This window comes from Amphiprion ocellaris, chromosome 13 (genome assembly GCF_022539595.1).
Source record: "Amphiprion ocellaris isolate individual 3 ecotype Okinawa chromosome 13, ASM2253959v1, whole genome shotgun sequence".
In the NCBI taxonomy this organism is placed as follows: Eukaryota; Metazoa; Chordata; class Actinopteri; family Pomacentridae; genus Amphiprion; species Amphiprion ocellaris.
In genome coordinates this window covers 25,850,633-25,871,816 of record NC_072778.1, presented here as the reverse complement: position 1 = coordinate 25,871,816, position 21,184 = coordinate 25,850,633, and positions in this window count along the sequence as shown.

Below are 21,184 nucleotides of genomic sequence, written 5' to 3'. Positions count from 1 at the left end.
CTTTACCTGCAAAATGGTTTTGTAATGTGTATAAAATGTAATGAAAACAGATCAGTGAAAGCCTAGTTAAACCACTGAAGGTTATTTATTTATTTATTTGACCTTTATTTTACCAGGTAAACATGCTTGAAGACCAGTTCTCATTTGCAAACATGACCTGATCATATAAGTAAGAAGCATGGGAACATATACATGTGAGTAAAAAAAATGTGCATGAGGTGTAGGACACTGTGTCTATATATATGCATGTAAGGAAAGTCTAAAGTGATCAGCAGGAGCAACAATCAACCAGAATCTGGAGTCAGAAGTGATGGTTTGAGGGTGTTTTGTCAGGAGTTCCAGTCATTAGCTGCTGCAAAGAGAAAGGAGCTACAGCCAAAATTAGTAGAAGTACTGGGGATGATGAGCTTGATGTATTCAGTAGACCCAGAGCGATATGAATTATGGGTGAGGTGAAGAATAGAGGACAGGTAGGGAGGAGTCTTCCCCAGAATAGACTCACCTGCGCTGCAGCATTCTGCACAGATTAGAAACCCAAGCACTAATTATTTGTAAAATAGTTCGTTCTGCCTTTAAATGTCTTGGATGCAAGTCTAAACCATAGTTTCCTCTGGAATGATGATGATGAAGATCTACAAAGTTCAACAAGTACAACTCTGCTCAAACTCTGTAACACTGTAGAAGAACAATACAGGTTGACAAGGTTGGTTCTCTAGCTCCAAATCTAAAAAATACCTCAAGTCTGAATCTGTGTTTTGGAGATTGTTTTAACCTCCTAGGACCTGGCATCCATAAATGTGGACTTTTTTTTTTTTTCAAAAATACCATACTGTTCATAATACTAATGTAAACATAATCATATATTATCCGATTCTTATATGTATTGGTTACTCCTTATCCCAAGTTACTAGAAGAAATCTAAAATGCAGCCCAACCATTTTTTTTTTTTTTTTTTTAAACACCAGAGAAGGAAAATTTCTCCACTTTGCAGGTCAGAATTATTAGGGAGAACTGGAAGCTGCCATCAAAGCTGTGATCTGATTCATTCCTATGAAGCCTGGTCACTTTTGCAGTTTTTTTTTCAGGTGCTGTTAGATCCATAGACTCTGTTCACTGGCGTCCCTCTCCAGGTAAACATCCAAGACTTTTCTCTGGCCAGGCTGTCGTACTTTCTCTTGGCTCCCTGCACACATAAACAGGATCAAATGAAATAATCATACAACTCTTAAACTTTAATCATGCAGCTCTTAGACTTTCCAAATGCTATTGTAATGAACAGACCGAGTACAGGCAACAGAGACATCGACTGAAAAAGAGAAAATCAGGTTTTAGTTCCAGGTTCCAGTTTTCTACCCCACATTCCAGAGATAGAAATGTAAAATTCTGAATTATAAATTGATCTGATGAGCAAATACACAATAAAAACAGTCTTAAATGAAATTAGCTTTTCTGAAAAGAAAAATATTCCTGTTCAATATCAAAACTTGAACTGCTCACTGGTACTTGATTATATGTGTAGCTGGAAGGTCCAAGTGAGATCATGGCACCTAATGTCCCACAGCACTTTGGTTTGGAGCATTTTTATTCATTCATGCTAAGTAAAATTAGCATGAAATTCCTTCTGTTTGTTCTGCCCAGAAGCCTCATTTTATCTGGAAGCTCTCTGGAGTTATCAACTAATTGTGCAAACCATCTTCTCCTTCCTCTTATTCTAATAATGAATATTTCCCACTCATTACTTTTCTGATGTGTGCTCTTTGAGGCTCTTTTCGTCAGTTAAATGTCCTTCCAGTCCATGTCTGCATTTCACTGCTACAGCCTCTGGTGGCCGTGTGGTTTTCTTGTTGTGGTGGTACTTATTTTTTTATTGACTATCTTTATTGGAAGCAATTTCACTGACATCAACATGACATATGACGCAGCATGGCAGAGAGGACTTCCAGAATATCTTTTTTTTCCCCAGTATTTTTTCTCTATTTTTCGCTATAAATTCTGAATTCAAACCAAATTTCTGCAAAACAAAAAAAAAAAAGGAATCTCCACTCCACCCTGTCGAAGGCCTTTTCTGCATCTAGTGAGATAATCACTTCCAGAATGTTCGAGCTAGGAACACTGATAATATTTAGGAGCCTCCTTGTATTATGAAATGAGTGCCTTCCAAGCATGAAACCTGTTTGATCAGTTGATATTATACTTGATAGGACCCGCTGTAGGCGTTGGGCTACGATCTTTGACAGGATCTTTAGGTTGATATTTAAAAGAGAGATGGGCCTATAGCTACCGCAAATAAGAGGCCAGGCTGTAGTACAGTGTATCAGTGGGGGGAGTGCTGGTTTCAGACACACATGCTAATTGGTAGCACTGCTGGAACCAGACTGTACCAGCCAACAGTGAACCTTAGAGCTAAACATCTGGAGAAAGGTCAGGCAACACATCAGTTTCCATAGCAATGCTCACAAAATGAAGGCCATATTTAGTAATATATTACACAGAATGGTACTGACGTTATTTGAAAGAGTAATAATGTAGTGATACTGGGGTGTTTTTGTTCCTCAGCAGAAAGAAGCTGGTCTTCTGTTTGGGTTCTTGAAGAGATTTCCCCTCACATGCAAGAGGATTGTCACTAGTATCCACCGGCTAACATTCCTAGCCTAAAGATAAGCATTCCTTAACTAGCCATTAAAATTCCCAGTTGCATTATTGGCATTCCAAAAGTGCTGCAAACACAGGAAGATACTGGCAGTTATGTGGCGACCAGAACTCATGGAGTCTCAATGAAATTTGCACGTTGATGCGTAGCAGCGAGAGGCAAAACAACAGTCGGTGAAGTGAAGCAGGCGAATAGCGAGCTAAGCTAATCTCAGCTTTAATGTGACATGACTGAGGTGAGGAAGATGCACTGAGTTTCACTCACTGGAAATCATGAAAGGGAAGCAACGTTAATGTTGTCAGTGCAAAGCAACACACAAGACCATCCACAACTTTGGGTCCTACCACTGCTTAAACTGCTACCTCCTGCCCTCACAGCTCATGTATCACATCTCATTTAAGGAAGGCTTTAATGTATCAACTGCATGATATGTGAGCTAAAACATTATATGTAGGTGAATTGTTGAAGCATAGAGCAGCCAGTAGTAAATACAATGCAACATGGTAGGCAACCTAAACAACCACAGCCTGGAAGGTCCACCAGCAACCAGCTGTCTGCAACAAGTAAATCATTTTATATGTAGATGATGAACATGAGGACCCTCAAGGAACACTTATTTAAATGTGCTATAATGTTTTACCTGCAGGTGAGGCATGCTGTAGGAGGTGGTGTTTCTGTCTAAAACTTTCAAACCACATAAACTTTGCAGGCTTTGTTGAAATGCATTGAATTTTCCTCTTAGCAGCTTTCAGCAATAAGAAACAAAGACGAGCTGCTTTAACTAAATTCAGATCATTAAAAAAGAATCATGAGCCAATGATAAAGTGTTTTTCTGCATTTTAATTTTGCACAGAGGTGTGTTTCCTGCCCTATCTGTCTGTGATAAGAGTTTGCACTTCACTCCACATTAAACGGTGTTCCACTCTTTCTTGTCATAAATCTGCTTTCATCTGGGAGGCAAATGATGCACATTCTGTATTTTATGTCACAACTCTAACTCACCAAATCTGGCAGTGGTTCTACCACCACAGAGACTTACGGGTACCAGTTTACAGTAGAGCCCTGAAGTGGAACATTTCATTTTAACACCATTTTCTCACACATTTGCTATAAGTCAACAGAAACCAATGCAAATATGAGTCATAGCTCTGCTTTTCACACTGGGCCTTCCTATGACTCTATTCAGTTATTTCCATCAGACACATATATAAATAGTGTACTAGAGGTGATCGCAGTGATTTAAAAACAAGGAAATGGATCCTTGTAAAAATAAAAATTCCTTCATGTCGTCATAAAATGTCAAACCAAATGTACGCTTGTCTCTCCAGATATTCCCATTTCACATGTCACTCTATTTGTATGAATAATTAAATAATGAACACAGTGATGGAGTGTGATCATGGGGAGGTGATGATTTGAATAACAGCATGTGTGTTCTCAGTTATTAAATGAAAACCTTCCTTTCATCTTTCACAGCACCTTGTGTGTTGTATGGGCACATTAAACAGTAATTAGCACATTCATGTGTAAATGTGGTAATGAAGCCACGTTAAATATGCTCTGCTTAGCAGTTTAACATAAAGAAAACGCATTTCAGTATGGAAGGAGCTTCCTGCTCATGGGAACCTGTGTGTTAACTGTGGATCCTCAGAGCAGCCTGAGTTTCACTGTTGGCTGTGGCTGTATGAGCACTTTGCAAAAGCAAAAAGCAATTAAAACATGCCACTTGTACTAAGCCTCACACTTTGTCAAGTCGTTCTGTTAATGGTGGCCATATTTCTTACACAAACACACAGGGTTCTGCTGTTAATATAACTTAGTAGCATAAAGATCTTGGTGAAAAATGAGTTCCTCCGTCCCTGCAGGTCCATGAACTGGGACCAGGCGATATATGTTATTAAAACACAACTCCCCACCATTTTAAAAACTTTGTTGGGCAATTCAGCCTAGCTACATTATCAAATCGCCAACTAGAAAAGCACTCAGAGAGCTCTGTCCTCCTCCAAGGCTACTCAGTCGTTGCATCATTTCCAATGGATGAAATCTTGAAAAAATTTGTGGCAGAAATCACGGCAACATAGAATGCATCCATTTAATATAGATGTACTCACAAACAACATGACTTTGCGCTGAGCACAGGTGTGTGTTATGCATGAGTACGTTATGTACGAATACCGAATCGCGTGACCTAAATATCTAGCGGGCGGCGGGAATTGATGGGGTTTAGAAACACCCCCACAATTTAATCAATTATTCCTTGCATCATTTCCAACGGATACGTCCTGATAAGTTCTCAGTGGTGGATTTGTAGTAGGATCACAGTCATGTGATCGTCGGCAGGCAGCTGACATAGTGTTCACTTGTCAGGGTTACAGTGACGTCGTGCCGCCATCTCGCAGTGATACAGAAATCTTTAACAAATCCGTGGATCCAGACTATAAGCCACATCACTGCCAACATCTAATCAGGTGGTCCTTGTGGCATTTCTGACCTTCCCTTAGAATTTCATTCAAATCTGTTAGGCTGTTTTTGAGCAATGTTGCTAACAGACAGACAGACAAACCAGCGCCAATCATCACATTGTTCCTTGGCAGAGTAAATATATGCTGATTAGGAACATATTTGTAATATGCTTCAGCAAACTTGAGAATGCACTGCAGTTGTATAGGAAGGTAAATCAGCGGTGAGTTGGTTGGACTTGGGGGCACCATCACTGCATCCTGGGTTCAGCACTACCTGGGACAACTGAGACCAGTTTAACTTAATGCACACAAGTCAGAGTGTCTGTTCCCTGTAAAAGCAGAATAATGATGGTGCAGTCAGACCATTCCTCAGCTCTGATGCAGTACAGGTCTGCTATGCAAGCATAGAGTCAGCATGGTTTCCAGTTTCAAAAGATATCTTTTTTACAAGTGCAAATAATTTAGTGGTAAAAGTCTAACAGAATACACATGGTTTCAGATGTAGAAATAAAGAGCCAGTAGTTCTTTAGATTGCCTGGATGTATCCCATAGTGTGGCTTGTGGTGGAGCTGCAGCACACAGATCTGGTGGCTGATGGATGAACACTCTGCTGTACGTCGCCCTCACAGCTTCTCACCTGATCTTTTGTACGAGAGGATCTAATCCTGGTCTGTCTGATCCACACCTGTTCTGTTCACAATGTGTGTGCATTCAAAACATTTCCCTGAAAGTCACCTTTGTTAATGTGTGATGCTAATGTGTGAAATCCTGGCCGGCACTCACATCCATGCGTCACTTCCTTGGTGGCCCAGTGTGCAGTTTGACTGTCAGCTCGCATGCAATCAAATGAAATTTGTCATTTTAATCTCTGCAGCTTCCTCACTCCCTCCTCTACTCCAACACACACCCCGAAGGCCATGAACCCATCGACACTAACACAACCGCGCTGAGTTATGTGAAGCAGGTGTGAATTATGACATTGTCAATTACAAATATGCGGTGGCAGAGAGGTGTGTGTGCACGTGCTGCATAAATCAGGCTTTCTTGGCAACACTGATTACAATTTCAAATTGTTCCCTGGAAGGCTGTTTAAAGGAAGGCAGCTTATCAGCTACATGGGAAAATCCCTCGCCAGATTTTAGATGAACGTAGCGTCGCTCTCTTTCCTTAATTTACTGCTAGTGGAGCTTTTCAGCTTCATTAAAACTGCTTTGCTGAGGCTCATTTGTGATGATTTGCATCTTGCACCATTTCAGTCTGTCACTTTCTTTGCTGTTTAATCTCCTTCCTCTGTTTTACACAAACCTTGAAACATATGTCTGCTCTTAAGTCTGCTCTGTCTTTATTTCTCTACGGACAGGAAGATCCAGATTCAGTTTCCCTTCAGCTTGTTTGGAGCTTTCCAGTAGAGCCAGTCTGCTTCCGCTGGGAGCCGGCCAGCAGCTTCCCATTACTCCACTGGAATAACTGGAGTAATGAGCTGCTGGGCTTCCTCAAGAGCACCTTGAGGGTTGCTGCTGGCATTTCCCATTTTTCCTCCAAAGTTCAAAGTGTGACCATGACCTTCCCTCATCTTTAACCTTCAGCTTCGTCTCCAGCTGACAACTGATAAGTGAAAGCTGTCAACATTTCCCATGTGTGGAGTCTCCTATGACCCTGAAAATGTATGTCATGATGGAGTTCTAAAACTCTTGACATGATCAGTGTTTCCCTGTGTAGTCGTGTCTTTTTTTAAAAGTCTCATTGTTTAGTAAAAACTGAAAATGTTTTTACTTCATTTTTGGATTCTGTTCACTGACCATGTTTATCCCGTCATTCTTAAACTGTGCAAAAACAAACCCACTGTACTACAGGACTAGGACCCCAAAGACCAGGTTTGTGGTCTCTGTCCTGGGTTAGGTGGGTTTAGGCTTCATGGTGCAGGACGGCATTGGGATTGTCTGGCGAACCTTTTAATGGGCAGAAAAACCATCAGGTCTTCCACAAAATTATAAATACCTTTACTGATAAACTCATAAGTATCAAGACAACAAAGTGGAGCTCAGAGTCCGGCAAATACAGGTGCTAATCTCAGCTTTACTGTAAATACAGAGAGATCCAGCAAACCGAGGCTCATGAAAGATGATTCTGAAATGTTGTTTGATGTCTGCCTCCTTGTTGGTTTTATTACAACTTTTAATACCACAGTTTTTTTTTTCTATTTGCTTTTTTCAAATATTCTGTCATTTTAGACTTTTATTTTTTGTGGTTGGGGAACAAACTGACCTTTCTTAAACATGATCTTGATTTTTTACTGTCATACATGCATGACTCAATTCTTCAAAACACAGTATTTCCCATAAGTGGTCAAAAAATGAATCTGCAGATCTGGCATAGGATTTACTTCAATCAGAGAGACAGGAAATGGAATTGAAAAGATAATAAAAGCTGAAGTATATATCTCTTTATTACTGCTGTATATTCATCATGTATTACGTGCAGGATGGGATGTGTGTGGGTGGGTTTTGTGTTTATAAATGGTTGTAGCTCAAGGCTCTACTTCTACTTCTTAAGGTAGATAAAGAGAACCCAGTAAAACAAATCAGACAAACAGTAATATTTATTTATTGAGAAAAATGATCCAATATTACAGTACATGTAGAGCAAACACACAGTTTCCTCCTCAGCACATTTAACTCCAATAAACACTTAAACTTCTGCAGCGCCTCCACACTGACTAACACTCAGTCACGCTGCTCTGCATCTCACTAGTGCAATATCTACAATAATTACAGTTTACACTCTGGTTGAACCTGTGAAACATTACATCAACATGATTTATCCATTTATGATACTTACAGCACCTCGCCTCTGCAGTTATTATATTAATAATTACAGTAAATATTATGTTTTGTGTTTCAGTATTAAATATCAATGCACCAGAGGACTCTTTATTTAGTTGCATGCAGAGTTTACCATGACAGTACAGACTCTCTGATATCTGTGTGAGGCAAAACACAATCATCTCTAATATGAAAATATCACCACAGAGATGATTGTGTTGTTGTGGAATTGTAATTAATATACAGTAAAAGATGTTAGTATTAATTAACTATACTGAGAGGCTTAATGGGTAGCCTAATGTATAGTTTATTGACTTTATTACTGCAGTGACTTTACAGTAGTGTCTCTGAATTCTGTAACTGATCCCGATTTTTACTCCTAAAAGCTCCAGAGCAGGACATACAGTGCGTTTAATCCAGACTGGATTATGTGTTCTAGTCTGATTTCAGAATCCTTTTACTTCTTTTGAACATTTCAACTATTTTCGAGATTCTATACAATAACATGAGTTACATGGAAACTCTAAGTGTAAAATATAGTCCATCTACATCCAGACAAAAGTAATGAACTTTCACCACTTTTTATTCATGTTTTAGCATTGCTGATGTTGTAGGAACACAAATAAAATATGCAGGAAAGAGTTGGAATGATTGGTGGATTCACTGATAATTAGACATCAATTATTCAGATAGTAGTTTTAAGCTATTTTAAAAAATAAAAAAAATTAAAAACATGTTCAGTTCAGGGCTGCACAGTGGATCAGTGGTGAATACTGTTGCCTTGTAGCTAGAAGATCCCCAGTTCGCATCCCGGCCTTCCTGGGATCTTTCTGGATGGAGTTTGTATGTTCTCCCTGTGTGGGTTTTCTCCAGGTTCTTCAGCTTCCTCCTACAGTCCAGAAACATGCTGAGGTTAATTGGTGATTCTAAATTGTCTGTAGGTGTGAATGTGAGTATGATTGTTTGTCTCTCTATGTAGCCCTGTGATAGACTGTTACCTGCCCAGGTGTCCCCTGCCTTCACCCTCAGTCAGCTGGGATAGACTCCAGCCCCCCATGACCCTAATGAGGATTAAGCGGTGTATAGATGATGGATGGATGGATGGATGGATGGATGGATGGATGGATGGATGATGAATTCAGTTACTAAATCCTCAGATTTGGTTCCAAATCAGAAATGGTTGCGTGTCCTTATCCTCTAAAATGTAATGTTTACTCCTTGATGCCTGAATTTATTTACAATTAAATTTTTTTTAAAAATGTGTGTTTTTGCTTTCGAGCTGATGCTAAAATAAGTGGAGATTGTTAATGTATCTGTTATACATAGAACAGATATATAATATTTACAACAGATATATAATAATTAAGTCCCACTCTGACCGGTCCTACCAGAAACCGGTGCCTGCAAAAGGTTCCAAGGTATGTATTGAATATGCACAAACTGGCACTGGGGGAATGGATACGCCATCAGGGCTGCAGTCTGAATGAAAGTGGTATGCTGCGAATTCGCGACAATAGGTGTCAAGTGGTTAAGACCTGTTCAATTTAAGACCACACTGTAAAAAATGTTTGTACATTTTATGATGAAAAACTGTCAGGGTAAAAATCTGTAAACTCTGAAACAGTTTGATGCAGTTTATATATACCGAATCACCGTAAATAGGTTAATTTTAGACTTTTTTCCAGTAATACTGTAATTTTTGCAATTAATTCTCGAAAAGTGTACCATTTTTCCCAGTTAAATGTACATATTGTTGTACTGGTAATGGAAACATGCTGCAATATTTATAACAAGTAGCATGGCAATTTCTGCATTAATTACATGTAAAAAAAATACAGTTTGTTACCAGTCAAATTGATGTACTTTTGTGTTAATAACGGACATATGCTTTAATATTTATGACCGCTTTAACCTCAATTTTTGCTAAAAATACATATATTTAATGTTAAATACACTAACTCTTGTGCTGATAATGGAAAAAAATGGCATAATATTTATAATAAATTATATAAATTTTATTTTTTATAGTATTTTTATGTAAATTTTTGAATTTTTAAAGGTTAAAAACTTTTTTTCACAGTAAAACATAGAATGAAGCACATTTTTAAACCCTAAAATCAACAATGTTAATACACTTGTTTACCGTAAATGTAAAAGATGTTTCACCGTAATTTTACAGTAGTGTTCTGGTGACCACAGCTGCCCGGAATTTTACTGTGAAAACAGCAATGGTTTTTTACAATGCAAAAAAAAAAAAAAAAAAAAACCTTTAAAATAGAGAGTAGAAACTGTGGTGGACAGCGTCACTATTTTCTGCTCGTTTCCATAATAATTCATATTCAATCATTAGCTGCAGCTCTGCAGCGACTGTTTTGGAAACATGGTGTTAAAATGAGTTCATGGTTTTCACCCATGCAGCGTCTCCATGAAGCATCTGCTGCTGATCTTTGTGGATTTTAACACACTGCATCTTATTTAGAGCTCCGTATGTTTCAAGAGAAGATCCACCTCGTTTTCTCATTTCCTAAGAAGCTGCGTTTTGGGGTTCAAAGCTCCTTTTTGGTGCAACAATCGCAAACTGACTACAGCGAGCATCTGCGGTTTGACAGTCAAAAAGCAACTTGGATTTAAGAGCAGAGTTAAGCTCCAACACTCTCAGCCTGGAAGTGTGAGCCAGCTGTCTTTAGTTTAGGAAGAACTGTGGCATTTGTTGTTCATTTTTCTGCTTTATCACAGATTATATAAGGCTGAAGACTGATGCAGGAGATGAGAGCAGAAGGGATGATGGATCTGGTGGACCAACAGTCACATTTTCTTCATGTGGCTCGGAGGGAGTTTAGCGAAGCGACACAAACGTCGCTGACAGCTCCTGTTCAAATTAAAGCATAATTTCTTTTTTCTCTTGTTCCCTTTTCTTCTTCTGAATGAACTCCGGTCATTCCCATCCACTACTCACTATTTTCAGCCTTCCCCGCATGTTTTCCTACATCTGCCCGTCTGATCCTGTAAATTGCTTTTAGCCACTTGCAGCCTTTTACTTCTCCCTCAATTAACTACAATTCTGATTATTTAGCTTTTTTTCCCCTCCTATGGCTTTCTTTTTCTTCCACTTCAGCTTTCTCTCTCTGTGAACCTCTTTTCTTGTGGTTCCTTGGCTTCACTCCCACTCAACAACACAAACCAGCTCTTCAACAATGGCCTCCAATACACTTGTGTCCACTTTGGAAGGGCCCAACCAAACAAGTGCGCACTTCTCACACTCATGATTGACTGCACACACACAGCAAAGTGAACGCAGAGCGAACCAGGCAGTGCTGGGAAAGGCTCCTGTATAAACCAATTAACTGGGATGAAATCAAGCCAACAGGAAGAGCGTCTCTCTCTTTTTGCTTTTCTCACTTCTCTTGCAACCCCTTCGTTTTTGTTTTTTTTTTTTCTCTCTTTGGCAGAGCGGTCTCTGGGGGCAAAGATAGTGCTGAATGCTGCCAAAGTAAGACAGAAAAGAGAGTGAGAAGGGGTGAAGAAGAAGATGTGGGGAATTGGGAAAAGATGGAAGGAAACAACTGGAGAAAGATAGGAGGCAGAAACAAGTGGAGGGAGTGAAATGAAGCTGGAAAGGATGAGCGAGGACAGACGGAGTGATGGCCGGGGCTGGCACTGACAGCTTACAGCTGCCCAAAGGAGAGAGAGACATAGAAGGGCTAAAGACAGAAAGAAAAGGAGAGAGAGAAGAGGAAAGAGTGAGGGGAATGCCAATGTTAGGCCATACAGTCCAGGTAATGAGGCATTCAGTTCTGTTGGAGAGAGAGAGCTGAGAGACTCTAAGCACAGCTGCTGCAGAAAGAGACGGGAGGTGAGGAAGAGGCAGCGTCACCTTGTTTGATGGGTGGAGGGATGAGGAGGATGCTGGGGGACAAGCTGGGGGGAGACCTACATTCAGGAAGCAACTGTTGGCAGAGGAGGGTGGAAGAAGGCAAGATGGAGTCACCTTCTCTTCAGATGCTGAGGTGACACTTTCTAAATTCCTGAAAAAGCTGAAGCGACGGAGCACAGAGAGCAAAATTAGCCTGCAAACCTCCACCCCAGGTGTACAATGATCAGCCACAACACTAAAACCACCTTCTTAATGTTATGTAGGTCCACCAAAACAGTCCTGGGCTTCTGGACGTTGGCAGATCATGTTAGAATCTGAAGAGTTTGGAGAACCTGTCAAAGTTTGTGGTTCTTTGTTCTGTTCCCTGAACTCTTCTCAAGTAGTTTTTTGACTGTGTGATTGATCTGCATGAACATTTCTATGGGGGAAAACATGTCAAAGTAACATCCACATGAATGTTAAGCACTTTGTAAACAAGATGTCTAGTGTTCATTCGCTTCACCTGTTGGTGGTTTTAATGTTGTGGTGATCGGTGGAGAAATATGTGGAGATTTACATTAGATTGTTTTGGCTTCTGAGCATTCATAGGTGGTGCAAAACATCCATCCATCCATCCATCATCTGTACACCGTTTAGTCCTCATTAGGGTCATGGGGGGCTGGAGTCTATCCCAGCTCACTGAGGGTGAAGGCAGGGGACACCTGGACAGGTAACAGTCTATCACAGGGCTACATATAGAGACAAACAATCACACTCACATTCATACCTACAGACTATTTAGAATCACCAGTTAACCTCAGCATGTTTTTGGACTGTGGGAGGAAACTGGAGAACTGGGAGAAAACCCACACATGGACAGGGAGAACATGCAAACTCCATGCAGAAAGATCCCAGGAAGGCCAGGACGTGAACCAGGGATCTTCTAGCTATGAGGCGACAGTGCTAACCACCAAGCCACTGTCCAGTCCTGGTGCAAAACAGACCTATGGAAAGTCTGAGTTGGATGTACATAAAATAAAACTTAAAAATCCAAATATTAGATTCAAACAGCCAGAGCTAATCAAAACAGAGCAGATCCAAAATCCCAAACACTACAAGCTGCCAACTAATTGGATTAATTAACAAGCAGCCATTAAAGAAGACATACGTGTGTGACACTCCCTCCCACTCATTCACTTGGTTGCACCCATGAAACAGTAAACAGCTGCTAAAGCTTTGGTTCTGCAGATCCAGCAGGCCACCATTGATTTCCTAACCAGAATATTTAGGGCAGAGCTTCTTTCAAGTTCTCAAAATGAGTGTAACATAGGCGTGAATACGTTGTTGCATATTACAAATACACTTCAAGGATGGATTACAGACTGTATAATTACAGTGATTGTAACTGTTTCCAGTGTTTCAGTCTCTGTATTTCTGCACAAAGATTGGGTCAGAATTAAAACTGGAATGAGTTCAAAAGTCTCTGTTTGTATTTTTGATCAACAGATGTGCACACACAGAGCTCTGCAACATCATAAATCAATGTTTACTTGTTTAGCTAATTTTACTTCTCTTTAGCTATACGTAGCTATTCCTTAAGCTCACCTACATTAACACCCCCCTCTCATACAATGGAGGAAGAGTGAAATCTGTTAGTCTAACACTGTCTTTGCAGCCTTTCAGTCCGCTGAAATTGAAATAAAAGCAATTGGAGGAAGATATGATCAGAAAATATGTAGTTGCATCAAATATACACATACCATGTTATGAAGCTGCTACTATGTAGTTAAAATCAGGATAATGTACTCTGTGATATGAGATCATTAAAAAAAAAAAACCTTCCTGATGCATTTTTATCTCACGAGTAAAATTAAACAGACGATATGTGGCTGCATATCTGATAGAAAACTGAGTGGATGGATGTATTAATAGCTGCTTTATGTTTTGTTTGACCTTTTTGTTTGACAAAAATAAACATCCCAAAGAACACCTTAAATAAAGATAATGTGTTTCTTCTGGCGTTACTCTGAGAGGCACTGAGGATGTAGGCTTCTTTCAATCAGAAGTTACGAACCATACTGGTACTTTTTGATAATTGTGCTTTTTTTTTTTTTTTTTTTTGGCTGAACAAGGTGCACATGGTGTCAGTAGCTACCACCAGAATGGGATGTGATACCAATAATCAATTTACTATCAGGATTTACTCGTTCAGACGTGTGTTACGTTTGACTCATGCAACCCAAATTAGTAACTTGAAGGTTTGAAACTTGCTAACAGAGACCTTTGATAGATTTGTCTACATTTCCTTGGATGGTGGATTTACAAGCAGCTGGTGCAATCCAGTCCGCAGACTGAAAGAGCTTTAGGTCGACGAAAGAAGCTGCAAGAAACAGAGAGGAGACAAATTCAGATTGATTTGGCTTTAAACATGCTGCAGTGAAACCCCTTCATTGTTCAAAGATGGATCCCCTCACCAAATCCTGGAACAATGAGACAATAGCTGCAAGCGTTCCAAAAGCTGTAAGTCTGAATCTTTGTATAACCGTGTTCATAAAACCAGAAAGTGGACCTAAACAAGCTGGAAATTGTTTGTACAACAACTTTTTGTACAAAAACTTAATTTGTTCGGTTTAGATCGACTGAGTCATGTTCAGGTCCGCTAGATGATTTGTTGTGTTGCTTTTGGCGTTTAACTGTAGTTTCTGTTCTGCAACAGTGATTTATCAGGGTGCTGGCGATATGGAAGTAAGCGTGTGGTGTATTGTTGAACCCCGGCACTGCTCCACAGGGTTAATAATCTTTCAAAACATCCAAAAAAGGTCAAGGATGTAAGATCATCTTATTTTGTTCTCCCACAATTCTGGGGTCCTCTTTAATGTAATTGCTTCTGTCATCAGTCCCCCTGAAGCCATAACAAAGAAGGCTGCCGCCCTGAAAAATGTGAGCAGCGCCTGAATGATTTAGTAAAGGAAGTGGAGAATATCAGGCTGCAGACTTCCCTGCTGCTGTCGTCCTCTGTGTCCTCCCTCAACACTTTGCAGGACTTTGCTGTTTACAAGCCATTACTCTTTTGGCATATGAAGGCAAACCATTCATATGGAACCTGTGTCTTCCTGCTACATCAGGGTTCTAAAAGTGATCATTTGTTCCAGATATTTCATTAATCTACTGGATTCACCTGTTTCAAGCCTACTCTTGCAGCAACTCGTTTAGATTTTAAACCATTTTGTTCTTAGAGTTTCCTGTTACCTTACAACTTAAAGGAAAGAAATGTCTGTGTAGTTTCTCATTCATCCAGGTCATGGTTATCCAAAGTTGTTTAAATCAATCCAAGTGGACTTTAAGAAAGTTCCTTGAAAACGTTTCACCTCTCATCCAAGAGGCTTCTTCAGTTGATCTGAACTGAAATCCATTTAATTAAGTGTTGTGAAAATAGCATCCTTCCAATAGCGATGTCAAATTTCTAAAGAAGATCAAGATTTTTCAGCATTGACAGACACTCATGTTACAGACAGTACAGTAATGACTAAAGCAAATAGCATGAATTTTGCAGGTATATTTGGTCATAAAACCAAAGTATGAGATTATTTAATTTGAACCAGATAATGGGAAGTAAGGAGAGATGCACGTTTCATCTTTTTTGGTTCATTAATGCTTGTTTCATTGCAATCCAAGAGCAGATCACCGTTAACTAGAACTAGTTTGTTTCAATCTTCTCCATCTTTCTGAAAGGCAGAAGAGGAGGGAAAAGATGCAACAGAAATAAGTCAGACCAGCAGGCTGGATTAATATTATTAGTTTTAAAGATGTCCTGTGGTTTAAATCTTTTTAACTTTTTTTTTTTTAACTATGCTAACAAGTCCATATTGTATGTAGGGTTTTTTTGTAGGCTAGAAGACAAGGAGAAAGACAAGAAGAAAGGCTTCTAAATGTATTACTCTAATGTGCAGAGATGAGTTTTTAAGGGTGTAATCAATGGCCAGAGATGGACTTGATTTATTAATCACAAAGTATTCCCACTTAATTCCAAAAAGACACAATTTATACATAAAACCACAGTATTTCACGGCTGATAATCGTTCCTATGTGGCATTCAACTGGGGTTTGAGATGGATGGAGAGTCTACTGAGAAAGAACAGCTCTTGGCAACCAATTAAAAAAAAAAAGAAATAAATTTAAAAAAAAAAAAAAAAAAAAAAAAAAAAAAAAAATATATATATATATATATATATATATATATATATATATATATATATATATATATATATATATATATATATATATCAAGGGCTGCACAGTGGTTCAGTGGTTAGCACTTTCACCTGAAAGCTAGAAGATCCCCGGTTCATGTCCTGGCCTTCCTGGAATCTTTCTGCATGGAGTTTCCATGTTCTTCTTGTGCATGTGTGGGTTTTCTCCAGGTTCTCCAGTTTCCTCCCACAGTCCAGAAACATGCTGAGGTTAACTGGTGATTCTAAATTGTCTGTAGGTGTGAATGTGAGTGTGATTGTTTCTCTCTATGTGTAGCCCTGTGACAGACTGTTACCTGTCCAGGTGAATCTTCACCCTCAGTCAGCTGGGATAGAGTCCAGCCCCCCATGACCCTAATGATGATTAGTGGTGTGTAGATGATGGATGGATAAATCAATGTGAATGAGAAAACTCAAAATTCCTCTTTGTGAACTACAAACATCAGCTATTTGATATTTAAATCTGTGAACTCAGCTTTGAGTTCACATAAAACCAAATATTTGTAATTCATGTTACACAGACAAAATTGCACAGAGTTTGACATTAACCAAAGTAAGAAAAAACGTTAGGCCAAGTTGTGAGCATGTTTCCCTCATCACATAATGAATCTATTCCATTATTAGTAGACATATTGTATAAGATCTGAAGGTAGCCAGTGCAGTTTTACTTAATAAAAGATCTTTGCATCCAGGACAACATACTGTGTCTGTAGCTTTGAGGCTTTGACAACTGTGCTGCATGAATGTCTTTTTTCTGCATTGAAGAAGTGCTACGTGTCAATGTGAAATCCGCCTGAATGTCAATGTTTCCCAGCAAACATTTCATCGAACAAAGTTTTTCACTTCACTGTCAGCGGTTTTACTGCTGAGGCTGATTGTGTATAAATAAAATAATAAAATAAAACAGCATTCATGGATAAATTTGTCTCATTTAATCTTTTCTTCACTGATGTGTTGCATTTAGAAAAACTTTTATGATTTGTGGCAGTCTTTTAACCCCTGAACATGCAATTTTCTTCTTTATTTTCTGCTTAAATAGCTTTAGGGTTACTCCTCTCTTGTCCTAACTTGTTTCACTCCAACAAATCCATCTTAGTTTCACACTGCAACAGATACTAAAACTAGTGTTTCACCTCATATCTGGCTCATGTTTTTGCACTGTAGCTCCATTTTCTCCATCAGAAGTACACGTGTTTGATTTAAAGCCATTTATATGAATTTCAGCAACATTCAGCCTCAAAATATCTGATATTGTTTTAAACATCTCCATCAGCCCAACAAGTTCAAGCATTTTTAAAAATCTTTTTTGGATGGAAGATAGTTTGAGCTGATATATGACCTTAGAACTGAAAACAGTGGAATTAACTCACAAATACTGAAAAAAGTACTGAAAGAAATTCAGTTAAGCAGAGACTGGATTAATAAACGAAGTCTACATATTATAAAATAACAACAGAGTTAAAAAGAATAAAGATAAAATGAATATGACTCAAGACACAAGAAACATTTATCAGTAATTTTTATTTTGTGAATCTTAAATCTGTGCATCCTTGTGTTAGTTTAATTATGTGCATCTGTTTTTATGAAGTATACAAGCATAATGTCTGCATATAAGCATGCACAATGTATGTGTTTTAACTATATGTAAGTGTATGGACATGCATGATATGTCCATTTTTTCAGTTTTTCTCAGGAGATAAAGATATTTTACCTATATATATATATATTATTTTTTGTTTATCATTGTTTATGGTCTTATTGCATTGCTGGCTGTTTAAAAAAATGTCCTCTGTGTTCTCTAAGCTGTGGTTTTCATCTCACCGCCCTCATGTTGATCTTCTCAGACGCTCATTGATCACCGTGTTTAATCATGATAATTGGAAAGTGGCAGCTGCTGGGTCCAGCGTCGTTCACCGACTTCACTCAGGCTTCAGAACAAAGTGTCCTGAACTGTGGCAGGTGTTCCAGCAGACATTTAATTACTGCTGTGTTCTACATCCCAGAAGCTGTTGGGTCCTCACCTTAAAATAAGAAATCACACATGATGAATGACCGCATCATATGATGCTGTGATATGTGGTTCACAGGAAGTACAGCAGGCATTTTAGTGTTTCACAAAACTCAAGACTGCCATGATACGCAAGTTCTACTCTGTAGTAGTTTTGTTTAGATTTTAGTTTCATTCAGTTTATCATTTAAAGTTTTAGAATTTATTTAGATTTCTCATAAATCAAATAAAAGAGAAATCATAATTTTGGAACGTTTTTCCTCTGTTTTTCCATCCTAACATGCAGTTATATATTTGTATCTCCATATTTCTCACTAAATCTTTGCATGGATTCTGTACATAAAACATCTTCTCTAGAGTGAATAGAGCAGAAGACATGATGTCTTTCCCTCTGTTGACTTTCTGTAAACATTTGCCACTGTTTAGTGATGATGATTAAAATACAGTGAAGTTGCTGTGAAACTGTTCTATTGGAGGGTGAAATAGAGATTTATGAGAAAACAGCAACCTGAGAGAGAAAACTCCAGTTTAGTGGCCAACATTTTTCATCATCTTCTGTTCCAGGCGTGTACAAAGCACTAGAGGAAGAAAACAGAAACATTGGAATGCCAGGAGTGTGGTTAAAGGCAGGAGGGGTCTGCTAGCTTTGTGTTGGTGTGAATTGAAGGCAGCTGGGCTCCGTTTCCACAGCATGTTGTGTTACCATTGTTGTTTCTGGTTTATTTCTCATTCATCACAAGTTCACCACCCCCACGGCCCTGGAACTAATCCTCATACCACCAGACTGGATGATATAAAGATGAACAGAAATCATCTGCTGCCGTTGGGCTACAATTTGTGGCTCACGAGTGCAGTTGATCCAGCCATAAACACACCAAAACACAACACATAATAGAGGTGACCTCCAAAGGTGTGTGGCTGAGCGGAGCTTCCACTCACCCACCATCTTTTCAGTGTGAATCAAACACACTGAGGAACCTGATGAATCACTCACCATCCTGCTCAGTCACCGTCCTTTATGTTTCACTGGCTTTTACTAAGAATGAAAGATAACTGTCAAATAATTTAAGGATTTTTCTTTAACCCTCGTGTGGTGTTCACGTTTTTGTTACTCAGCCAGTGTTCACGGGTCTGGTGGACCCGTTGCATTTTGGGGTTTTCAATTCAACACAGTCAAATAAATTTCATTTAAAATACTCAACAGATGTTTTCCTCATTACAATTACAAGCAATATAAACAACATAAATGGTAAATATTTGTCTTTCTTAGATCACCTTTATGAATTAAAATGCTACTTGTTTTTTGTTTTTTCATTAAAAAAATGTAATAAAAAATGAAATCAATTCTAATCACAGTAAGAGTAGAAAAATAAACACATTTACAAATGAAGGAAGATTTTTCATTACTAATGACTTTTGTTTTTTTGAACTTCATTAGAAATTTAAGCCATTCAGGTCAATTTATGCAACACAAGCTTGACACATACAGAAACCATGCCAGTCAAGACAACACATCAGCCCCATTGAACACATTGTCTTTTCATGCCAGCCTATACAACACATGAGCAGAGTTATAATGTATGTCTGCTACATATGTACTTCTTGGACTTGATGCAAGTGGCATCACAGGCAGCCCACATCTTTATACCATATTTTCCAGGTTTAGATGGTATATGCTGTCTGAAGGGGCAGCAACCCCAAAATGGCATCAGCTGCTCATCATATTGACATTAGGGTTGTAAAACAGTGGGAGGCGGTGCATCCACTGGTCCCACACTCTCCTGACGGCAGCTAGCTTGTCTCTGTCGTCAAGCTAGTCTGTCATCTTGGTTATCAAACCGGAAGATCCTGGAAATTCTGTGGCAGTTTTCCAGAGACATTGTCGCATGGAAAAGTTCTCTGCCAGTTTCTGCATCCCACAGGAATTCTGTGGATTCCTTGTTGGACCTGAGAACTCCAGCAAGGATAAGAACCACAAAATAAGCATGTAAATGGGTTTGGTCTATCTCCTTCCACCTCTCTCCAAAAACATGTGTTCCTTCTGAATTAGTGCAATCCAGAATAATTTTCTGGATAGATTCCATGATGAAAAGCTCAAAAGAAGACTTGATGTTCTCCACATGAGTCACTACCATGGTTGTTGGTCCTGGTTGCATCCTTGTCACCTTGGCAGCCATGCAGGGTGGCTCATTTCAAGAAGACCATTCAATTTCACCATTTACTGACATCCATATTTCTTCACTTGCTAGCTGCTGATGTGTTTGTTCTGGTCCTGGGACTGGCTGGTCCTGGACTGGCTGCTGATGGACTGGTCCTGTGGCTCGTCTTTGTTTTGGAGCTAGCTGATGCTCTCTTCTTCAAAGTCACTGCCAGACCCTGACTTTTCAGAAATGTGATCCTCAGATTCTGAAATCTCTTCCTCTACGTTGTTATCAAATGCTTCCCTCTCTTCCAAAACCATTTGCAAGGCCCTCTGAGCAGAGAATCTTTTGGCCATCTTGATCAGTTGTAATAAAGAACCACATTGGCAAAGTTATATTTATTATGTCCCGGCCCCAGTTTACAGCTGGGATATAGTTTGAGAAATTAAAGATTTGTTCCGGCAACAGAGAGGGTGTTGGTGCATGAATTTGGCAACAATGCTGCAACCTTGTCCGAGAACGGCAGGACGGACATTTCACACAAACACACACACACACACACACACACACACACACACACACACACACACACACACACACACACACACACACACCTACACACACCTATGTGTGTGTGTGTGTGTCTTATTGCTTTTCTACTTTTGCAGCCATGCATTTCATTTGCCTTTTGGATTTTTCTGAGCAATATGTTGCACAAGATTTTCATTTCAATATTAATACAGTTTTATCTGATCTTTTCAGTTGCTAAGCAGCCACATGTTACTGGTTTTCAACTTGCTAAGTCAACTTAGAGTTTCTGAACTTAGTTGTGAGCTCAAATAAAGAGGCGGCCAGCAGACTGCAGCATAAAACAGGACACTTGGTACCACAGACTGATAAAACATCTGCAGCATCTTACTGCAGATGTCTAATGATCGGAGCCTTCTGAGGCAAAGGCAAAGGAGGCTCTGCCCCTATTTGTAGATGAGGTCAATGTT